The 10,236-nt window shown below is 45.6% G+C and overlaps 1 long non-coding RNA gene across 1 annotated transcript; it reads left to right on the top strand.

Moving 5' to 3' along the window:
- Positions 1 to 3,128: 3,128 nt before the first annotated feature.
- On the top strand, positions 3,129 to 7,954 carry LOC123581558. The gene is made up of 2 exons (XR_006703816.1): positions 3,129 to 3,560; positions 4,468 to 7,954. It is a non-coding gene; the product is annotated as an uncharacterized LOC123581558 (long non-coding RNA).
- The last annotated feature ends 2,282 nt before the right edge of the window (positions 7,955 to 10,236 follow it).

The following is a 10,236-nucleotide window of genomic DNA, read 5'->3' as shown; positions in this document are numbered from 1 at the left end:
AAAAATTATTTAACATGGAGAAGAATAAAAGTATAAAAATTTAAAAGGACTCATGCACATATGCCTAAACATGTGCATAAATAAAGAAATAGCACCTAGGAGGCTCTGGGGTCGCCTCTTCCATGAAGTCTTTGCTAATTCAGACCAAATTCTTGCCTTAACACAGCTGACATCCCAGTGTCGTGTAAGGGGAAGAGAGAAGGGTGAGTTTTGTGGCAAGGGTAAGCGACAATAAAATGATAAATTCAGAAAAGGAAAAGCTCTATGAATACAACTTACAAAGTCAGGTATAAGGGGGGGGGGACTATTGAGCAAGAATGGTCAGGGTGGAACTCTCTGAGGGGTGACATTGAAACAGAGGTCACCATGATAAAAAGGGCCAGATATGTAAAAATAGGGAACGAAGATTTCATACAGGGAGAACAAGAACTACACAAAGTTGCAGAGATGAAGATGTGGTTGGTATGTTCAAGCCATAGAATGCTGGCGACAAAAGCGGGGGCGGGCTGAGCCAGGGAGAACTGGTAGGAGCAGAGATCAAACCACACACATCCATGGATGTCTTGTCAGGTGTGGCACAGAAATTTGACTTTTTCTTTTTCTTTTTTTTTTTTTTTCGAGATGGGAATCCATTGCAGAGAAAGAAATATCAAATTTGCTTTACTATAGATTACTAGGCTGCCGCTTGGTGAATTTGCTGTAGGGAGAGGGTGGGAAGAAGAAGGAGGACAGCAGGTGCCATTGTTACAGTAGCACAAGGGACAGATGCTGGCCTGCATGGCACCAGCAGCTGTAGACACAATGAGGCGGTATGAATAAGGTTAGGGAATATTCTAGAAATAGTTCTCCCGGGATCGCTGGTGGAGGGAACGTGGGGGTGCAGGAGAGAGGAGCGTCAAGGCTTTCTGGAATGGCTTTGACTTGAACAACTGAGTGAATGATGCCTGATATCACTGATGAGGGGAAGAGAAGATCAGGGTATTTGGGGGAATTCACGAGTTCTTTCCTGGAAACCAACTTTGGGATTCCGTGTAATTATTCAGGTGAAGATGTTGAAGACTGTTTGATATTTGTGCCCAGAGCTCACAGGGGACGGGTCAGAATTGGTCATCTCAACTTGAATGTCTTCAGTGGGGAGGCAGTGGGGAGGCAGTAGCCAGGAGACTGGCTAAGATCACTTAAAGAACGTGGATGGAAAAGAGAAGACAAATAAAAGATTGAATTCTGGGCCCTCTAAAGTTGGGAGGAGAAGAATAGAAAACAGAGACTGGGAGACCTTTTTTTTTTTTTTTAATTAAAATGTTTTATTTAGTTTTGAGAGAGAGAGAGAGCATGAGCAGGGGGAGGGTTAGAAAGAGAGGGAGACAGAGGATCCTCTGAGGCAGGCTCCGTGCTGATAGCAGAGAGCCCAATGCGGGGCTCGAACCCATGAACCATGAGATCATGACCTGAGCCAAAGTCAGATGCTTAACCAACTGAACCACCAAGTGCCCTTGGGAGACCTTTTCTGTAGAAGACCAGGCAATAGGCATTTTCACCTCTGAAGGCCACACCACATCTCACCTGCAGCTACTCATGAAAGCAGCCACAGGCAGTATACAAACAGGTGGGTGTGGCTGTGTTCCAAGAAAACTTTATTTACAAAAGGAGGCAGCAAGCATACTTTGGCCAGCAGCTGTGATGTGCCACCCTGGAACAGAGAGACAAGAAGGAATCTTGAAGGTGGTTGACAAAAGCAAACAGACTGTGGTACCAGAGAAACCTGGAGAAGGTGCGTTAAGATGGAAAGGACAGTAGATCATGTCTAACTGAGTAAAAAGATGCCTGAGCATAAAGCTGTCCAACTGTACAGGTCCATGTGGTTTGCTGAACGCAGGATGCTTTTCTCCAATATCCTGGGGATACAGCTCCTTCCTCCTCCAGTGTCCTACACCAAAAATCTTTTAACAAATCCCCCCTCCATCCTGTAGGTCTCCAATAATACCTGAACCCAGAAGCCTTCTGTGGTAAACAGAGTAAGAGACCCCCAAGGGCCCTTATATGGACCCCCATAAGGTTATGCTAGCCTACATACCCTGTAAATATGTGACCTGCTCCAGAAATGTAGATATGACTGTATTAGGATATTGTGATAGGGAGATAATTATCCTGAATTACCCGGATGGGCCTTAGGTACTCACCAGGGGCCCGTCATAGGCTGAATTTTGTCCCTCAGAATTCCTATGTTAAAATCCTAACCCCAAGTATCTCAGAATAGGACCTTACTCGGAAATAGGGTGATTGCAGACGTAATCAGTTAAGAGGAGGTGATACTGAAGTATGGTGGCCCCCCTAATCCAGTATGACCTGTGCCCTTATGAAAAAGGGGGCATTTGGACATGAGCAAGCATACGCAGGGATACTGCCATGTGAGATGAAGGTCAGAGGTCATGGGAGAGGTCTGAGTGATGCTTCTAGAAGCCAAGGAACACTGAAGATTGCCACCAAAACAACCAGACGCTGGGCAAGATGTCAGGACCAGCCCTCACAAGGAACCAGTCCTGCCAATTCCGTGACCTAGGCCTTCTAGGCTCTAGAATTGTGAAAATAAACAAATAAATGTCAGCTGTTTAAGCCACCCAATTTGTGGCTTCGTACTTTGTTACTGCAGCCCTGGAAAAATTAAAAGAAAAAAAAAAAATACACGTTCTTGAAAGTGAAGGAGGGAGGCAGGAGAAGACTGAAGATGGACAAAGAGGCCATGAGTCAAGGAACAGGGACAGTCTTTCGAAGTTGGAAAAGACAAAGGAAAACGTTCTCCCCCGGAGTCTCGGAGAGGAACACACCCCTGCTGACACCTTGATTTTGGCCCAGGGAGACTCGCGCTGGACTTCTGACCTACGCACCTTCACGGTAATATATTTGTGTGGTTTTAAGTCACTAAGACAGTGGTGATCGGTCACAGCAGGCACAGAAAATGAACATACCTCACGAGCTTCAAATCCCTCAGACGCACTCAGGCACAGGGTAATTCTTGTTCCGTGGCCTGGACGAGGAACCCCGGAAAGCCAAGCGCCGGGTTTTACGCCTAGGCTGGTCTGTAACGCGCTGCGCGTGCTCAGTAAATAAACGCGGTTAATGCCGTCTGTAACTCACTGCGCATGCTCAGTAAATAAATGCTGGTTAATGTACGTTAAAGGACGACTCCTCTCGCCAGCGCTCTTCATCGCTTCTCCTACCTGCCTGTGAGCGTACTTGAGGTTTAATTTTCTGGCCTTGAAGCTCATTTTCTTTACATCCCTTAATCAATTTTATGACATTTTATTGGACTACTCTAAACTGTCCTGAGCTCTTCTGAAATTCAAGAACAAAAACAAAGGATGACTTTGAAGACCCAGCAAGAAACAGGACCCATTAGGAAAGGGTCTTTAGCAGAAGGTTGTAATGTGAAATCACTTGAGCTAATTTGCTGCAAATCACTGCTAAATCTATTGCAGTGGGCAGATCTGAACGGGCAATTTCACAGGAGGAGATGAGCTAACCTGATCCTTACTCATCTGCAAATCCATTTAGTCTTATAGGTGGAATAATAAATTTCGTTACGGTTTATTGAAAACATCTTCTTAATGATTATAGATATGTGTGTGAAATCATTGATTTTGTTTTAATCTTGGAAGTGCATATCTAGCTATACATGTCCTTATGCTAAATAGTCGAAAGTATGAATGAGAGTCTACCAAACACTGAGTTAATTATGAATTCTCCAGGATGTCCTTGATTGCAAACTCAGTAGCAACCTTGGAGTTAAAATGTGTTATAATCTCTGTCACAGAGAACCCTTCATTTCTGATGATTGAGAGTCTGCTGCTAAGTTACAATTATGTCAAATCCAACCGGATAAAACCTCAGTTGTAACAAGTGCTGAACATCTCTCTTCTATGTGGCTGTAACTCAAACTTTTTGTTTGTTTATTTAGTTATTTGTGTTATTTTTACAAGTTTTTTTTAAATTTATTTATTTAGAGACAGAGAGAGAGCAGGGGAAGAGAAGAGAGAGAAGGAGACAAAGGGGGAGGGAGAGGGAGAGAGGGGAAGAGGAAGAGAGGGAGGGAGGGAGAGAGAGAGAGAGAGAGAGAGAGAGAGAATGAATTCCAAGTAGGCTCTGAACTGTCAGTGTGACATAAAGCCAGACGTGAGGCTCGAACTCAGGAACCATGAGATCACGACCTGAGCCAAAATCAGGAGTTGAATGCTTAATTCACCGAGCCACCCAGGCGCCCCCAGATATTTTTTAAAAGGTATCACATGTGCTGCACCTTTATATTTTATCTCATTTAATCATCTCCACAGGTATATGAGATAGATATTCTTATCACTAATTTGTGGGTGAGGAAACCAAGACTAAGGGTGTTGAACAGACTTCTCCAAGACCAGGCAGACAACCAAGAGCAGAGCTGAAACCTGGGTGTGTTGTGTGTTCTTTTCACAGTGTCATGTGCCTCTAATTCGGGCAGCAGGGTAGGATACCAACAGAAATGGTGAACTCACTCTCCAGTTCCAACCATTAGGCTCCTGGTTTTTACATTTGGACGGGACATTTGATACAATCTCCCACGTCTTGGCAGGTGAACTACTTTACCGAGGAGGAACCTGGGACTTGTCACATGTCAGTGACTGGGGGAGCCGGAACCAGAACCCAGGTTTTCTGTCCCCTCGTGTTACTTTTCCTCAGCAGCACACGTGGATGAAAGGGTCTGCTCAGAGTTATAGCACGTGCATCGCCTAGGGCCAAACTGAAGAATTCACAGTGTAATGGTGTGCTCATTTTGCTGACTGGGATAGATTCAGGAAGGATTTCTGGAAATAGCAGGCCCCAAAGCAACTGAACTGAAAAAGAAAAAAAGGAATGGGAAGCCACAGAAGTAGAGGATGGAATGTGTTTAGGTGCTTACAGAAAATCCTCACTAAAATATTGTGCAGGGCTAGACAGGCAGGTAAGGTTGGCCTTCGCACATAGTCCTAAAAGGGGAATAGCAGAAATTAGAATGTGTAAAAATAGAAGGAAGCTAGTGCCGGGTCCAAATTTGAAACTAACCAAAAGTCCCCTGGGGTACGCGTGCATCCTGCCCTCAGAGCCTCTTTTCACCCCATCGGTTCCTGGCACCAATGCGACCCAGCATCTTCTTCCAGTTGGGACAAAACTTCCTCTGACACACTCACCCAGGCTAAGGTAGTGCACACTTGAAATACTCCCCCCTGTGGGCCATTCCAATTTTCAAAGGTCGTAAGGGGGAGGAGATGATTAACCCATATGGACTTATCACTAATGGTGACATGTCAATCATTGATGAGGTAGTGGTTTCTTGGGCTTGTCACCTGACAGAAAGGAGGGCGCTTATATACGTCATCTGTGACTAACTTGACAGAGGGTGTGGTGAACCCCGGTGGGGGGGTGGGGCTTGTGCTCAGCACAATCTTCCTGCTGGGAGATTAGTTCAGAACCCATTGCCACTGGACCCAGACTCCAGCCCCTGGTCCACTGCTAACAATGGGTGACTGAGGACAGAGCACTGCTCCCGGCTGGCTTCCTCTTTTTTCCCTCACTTAGTAGGAAAGCTATGCATGGCCTCAAAGACCCCTTGTCATCTGACTGTATGATTCTAGCTGTTCCCTCATCCTTCCCTTACTTGGGAAATTTCCCTTGTTTCTGATATTAAAACAGTAACCGTGCCTTTCTGATAGCCTCATAGTAAATAAGATCATCTCTATAAAAAGGGCTTAGATAAATTCCTGACACACAGAAAGCACCCATAGATGTTAAGTCTGCATCATTTTAAATGCGGATGAATGATAAATCGGCAGGTTTTTACACCTCCCCTGATTCTCTCTATAAGGCACAACACACAGGCTCATCATTATCAAAGTGTACATTTCCACCAATTTATGGCGTGTTAGGAAGAACAATTCCCTTAAGACTAATCGATCTAATACAATACCTCGCTCCAGCTATGTTAAGAATCTCTCAGTGGCTCTTCGTGGCCTCTGAGATAAAGTGCCCTCTCCCTGGTTGTCTTATGGTCTACTGCTTCCCTTCATACACCGTGGTTGACTCGAGCTCATGAAATATACCATGCACTATATATGCATATATTTGGCACCAATGGCTCCTTCTACGTGGAATGCATTTTCCCAGCCCTCGCCCCTTCTGCCCGGCGCTATAGCATTCACCCTTCAAGGCCCGAGTCAAAGGTCACTTTCTTTGTGAGCCTCTGCTTCCTTCCCTTGGCAGACAGGAGTTCTCCTCCTTCTCCAGATTCACAGGTCGCTTTATTTGCTCCTCCAGCAGAGCATGCATCTCAATCTAAGTCAACCTGCACCAGTGGGTTGGCCGGCGTTCTCTCCTCGAAAGATGCTTGAGGGCGCAGATTCTGTCTTACTCATGCCCTGTGATCACCTCGAAGGCCAGGAGGAGAGAGGTCAAGAGATGACCCTGGGGTCAGTGGGTAGGAAAAGTGCCCGAAGATGTGGTGAAGCGGGAAGGACGTTAAGAGCAAAACCCCTGACCAACCAACCTGGCCGAAAAAACAAAGATAAATGTTGGAGCCAGGAGGGAAGCTGACAGACAGAAAATCTTGTGCCAGCTGCAGGGAGGCTCAGAGGCATAACCACTCTGGGGGCAGAGAGGCAGTCCTGGGATGACTGGGCTGGAGTCATGTGGCTGGTGAGGCCAGGTGGCCCGGATCTAAACACGTACAACATGGTACGTGCTAGCATTTCTTTGACGCAGTTTCTGAGAGATTTAGCTCAGAGTGGGAGCAACACAGATCTGTATGGGATACGTAAGGATCTAGATGCTCTCAATCCCCTGAAAGCCCAGCACATAGGAGGCCTTGAGCACGCGCTACAGTACTTTCAGCCACGGGTGGCCTCAGCTTCTTCCCACTGCCCTTCCCCTCACTCTCCACCGGCGCTCCCAACAGACATATGCGCTGCCCTCCAACTCTGCATCCATTTCTGGTGCTTCCCCCATTCCAATCACCCGACACACGTCAAGCTCGCTTCCACCCCTTTACGACCTGCCACGTTCTCACCAGGATTCCTCCTGGCTTGCTCCCTCATTTCCTTTATTTTGGTCCTCAGATAGCCCGAACTGATTAAAAATGAAAAGGCAAATCTTCCCCGTATCCACGCTAATGCACTCTCCATCCCTGCAACCTAGCTTTATTTTTCAGCCTAACATGTTCATTACCTGACTTCCTGCATATTTACTTGTTGAGCACTTGATTTCCATCTCTGGCCCCGTAGCATGTTGCATTTCCAGAGGGCAGGGACTCCTCTATTTTGTTCTCTGATGTATCCCAACACCTCTAGCAAGGCTTAGGTCACAGTAGGCACTAAATAAAACTAAGCAGAGTGAAGCCAGAATGCTCCATTACTTCCAGCTACGACAAGTCATTGGACGAAAAATGGATGCTGTCTCACTCCATCTACATATGTCTCTCTAACGCCAGCTTGAATCTCCATGAAGTTCACTGCCTATCTGAAGGCAGCCCATGTTCAGGTGCGGACGTTACAATGCTTCAGTCACTCCAAAAGCCCCAATTCTCTCCGAACCGTACATATTGCCTCCCCTTCCTTATTAATAAATCCCAGCATACCCACCCACGCAATCACAACTGGCTCTGACACTCAATGTCATTTCTCCAAAGGAATGGGGAGAATGTAGCAGAAAGCAAAAGTTGGAAACCTCTCAGAGCATCCCTGCTACCATTCCAGCTCATTTTGAATGGAAGCTGATAAAGATTGACTACCGTTATGTGGTAGCGATTCATCATACTTAGAGTCTCTCTTTTGAACATCAATCTTATAAATTCACCGGGAGACATAATAGTGTAAATATATTATTCATAAACTAGAGTGAATCCCCACTCACCACCATAACCATTTTGGCAATAAATCATAACATGTAAATGGTTTTCTTCTTTGTTTTCTGTTTTTTTTTTTTTTCTCTCTCTCTCATTTTGGACACCCAACAAGATACATCTACAAGCAGAACAAAGAGCAGCAGAAAGAAATCTCTGAGCTAGAGCAGAAACTCATAAAGAGGAACCTGGGTTAAATGCACAAACATGAGGGAACACAGTCGAACTGAGATATTTCACGTCACATTTGCTCAACCATCATAAAAACTATTATTGTGTGGTAAATGAATGAATAAGTGTACAAGGAATATGTTCTTTTTTGGCCTTTGAGGCAGGCTGTGAAACCATTTAAGTGGAAATACTCACTGTTTGGGACTCGGGAGGGAGACATTCCCTGGCGTGGAGAGGAAGAGCACCCTGATGGGTCAGACATCAGCTCATCAACAGAAAGTCTGGAAAGAAAAGGAACATTCCTTTAGCCTCACACACATTCTCTGTTTTCGATCTCGCACAACCCAGTGAGCGGGCAGCATGGCCTCCTTTTTATAAATGAGGGAAGGGGGACATAGTGTACCTTGCTGAGTACGTACAACAGCAGAATGGCTGATCTTGGACTTGATTCAACCCATCTGTCGGATTCCAAGGCTCATGCTTCTGAATAGTGTGCTGACTCCTATTGTCTGTTCTCTGCCTACCCCCTGGGGATTGGGTAGGACAGCACAGCTTCCTTGACCAGAATGACTAGTTGCTTTCACAGGAAGACTCCCAAAAGGGGAAATCAGAGCTCTTTCTCACACTTATCTCGTTAATCTAGGAATGGAGATGCTGAAGTGGTGGGTAAGGATACCAGCTCACTCAACCTCACCCCTTCCAGGCTGCAAGCTACCAGCATTTACACTATGATTAGTTGGAGATTATAACTGTAGTTAAAACCCGGGGTGGGGCCTATGTAGGGAGATCAAAGGCCACCTTTGTGACTGAATGTTGTTCCAAAAAGGCTAAGGGAGTCGCCCTTAATTCAAGAGTGAAACTCTAAGCACCCAAGAAACAGGGAACTAACAATAATAATGAGACCTTTGAAGTTCACACAGCACTTTTCAGGCCTGATATCATTTGTTATAAAAGAAGAAATCACCATTTGTTGCGGGCCTCCAGTGTTTCCGTCACTGTGAGGGCACTTCCCACGTGCCATCATGGACGCACAGCAGAGTGGCACGTCAGTGCCAGTGTGCCTGTCTCACCAGCGATGATGCTGAGAGTCAGAGAGCAGACAGCCATGTTCCTGGTCTTCCTCCCCATTCACTGACCCCCAACGTGCCAGCTGCCAAGAGCTGCCTACTCTTCCCCATCCCTCCTTCAAATCACTGCTAATTCTAGAACAAGATGAAAAAATGCCAGTTGTCAGAATCTAGAAAGTGAGCTTATGTCTCACAAGTCTGTTTTGTTTCAACATGATTAGAATTAGTCTGAAACTGAGAAATTACCTAGGAATAGTTGGACACATTTCATAGGCAAAACTCCAGTGTAGAAATCAAAGGCAAATGGCTGCCGTGAATTTGGGAAGCTAGGCACAATCTGGAAAAACTCTGTGCTTCCATACGAAGAGATCTAGGCCAGATATGAAGGCAGGGTGAGAGAAAGGGAATGAGTACTCAATCCGGACAAAACTGTGAGAAGTAAATCACGTATGACGCATGGTGACTATCAGAAACAAGGCATGGGGCAAGAGATTATAGCATAGGGTTGATTTTAGGGATACAGATAACTTGCCCACAATTCCTCCAAATACCTCCTAGCCCTCTAGTCACCAAGACATTGCTTTAAAGAGAGGAACACACAGTGTTGTCAAAAACAAAACTGAGCTCAAATGACATATATAAAATTTTTAATGTTTATTTTTTTGAGAGAGAGAGAGAGAGAGAGAGAGAGAGAGATTGATTGAGGAGGGGGGAGGTGCAGAGAGAGAGATGGAGACACAGAATCCGAAGCAGGCTCCAGGCTCCCGATGTGGGGCTCAAACTCACAGACCGCGAGATCATGAAAGGAGCCGAAGTCGGACGCTTAACCAACTGAGCCACCCAGGTGCCCCTCAAATGATATATATAGCTCAATGTGCCAGTTCAAGATCTTGTCTTTTCCCAGCCGTGTGGATGTCTGGGAACAAAGTAGCCTCACTCAGCCTTGGTTTCATCGTCTGTAGCAATACTACCTGCACTGTGCCTCTTCCATGAGGGGGCTGTGACATGAAAGAGACAATCATAATCATCAAAATGAAAGCAAAAAAAAAAAAAAAAAAAATGGTGGGCCTGTTCGTTTTCACAAACATTTCACCAAGC

The sequence above is a fragment of the Leopardus geoffroyi genome, chromosome A3, assembly GCF_018350155.1.
Source record: "Leopardus geoffroyi isolate Oge1 chromosome A3, O.geoffroyi_Oge1_pat1.0, whole genome shotgun sequence".
NCBI classification, from domain to species: Eukaryota; Metazoa; Chordata; class Mammalia; order Carnivora; family Felidae; genus Leopardus; species Leopardus geoffroyi.
Note: the sequence above shows the minus strand (reverse complement) of the source record. Positions and strands in the feature narration are given on the sequence as shown.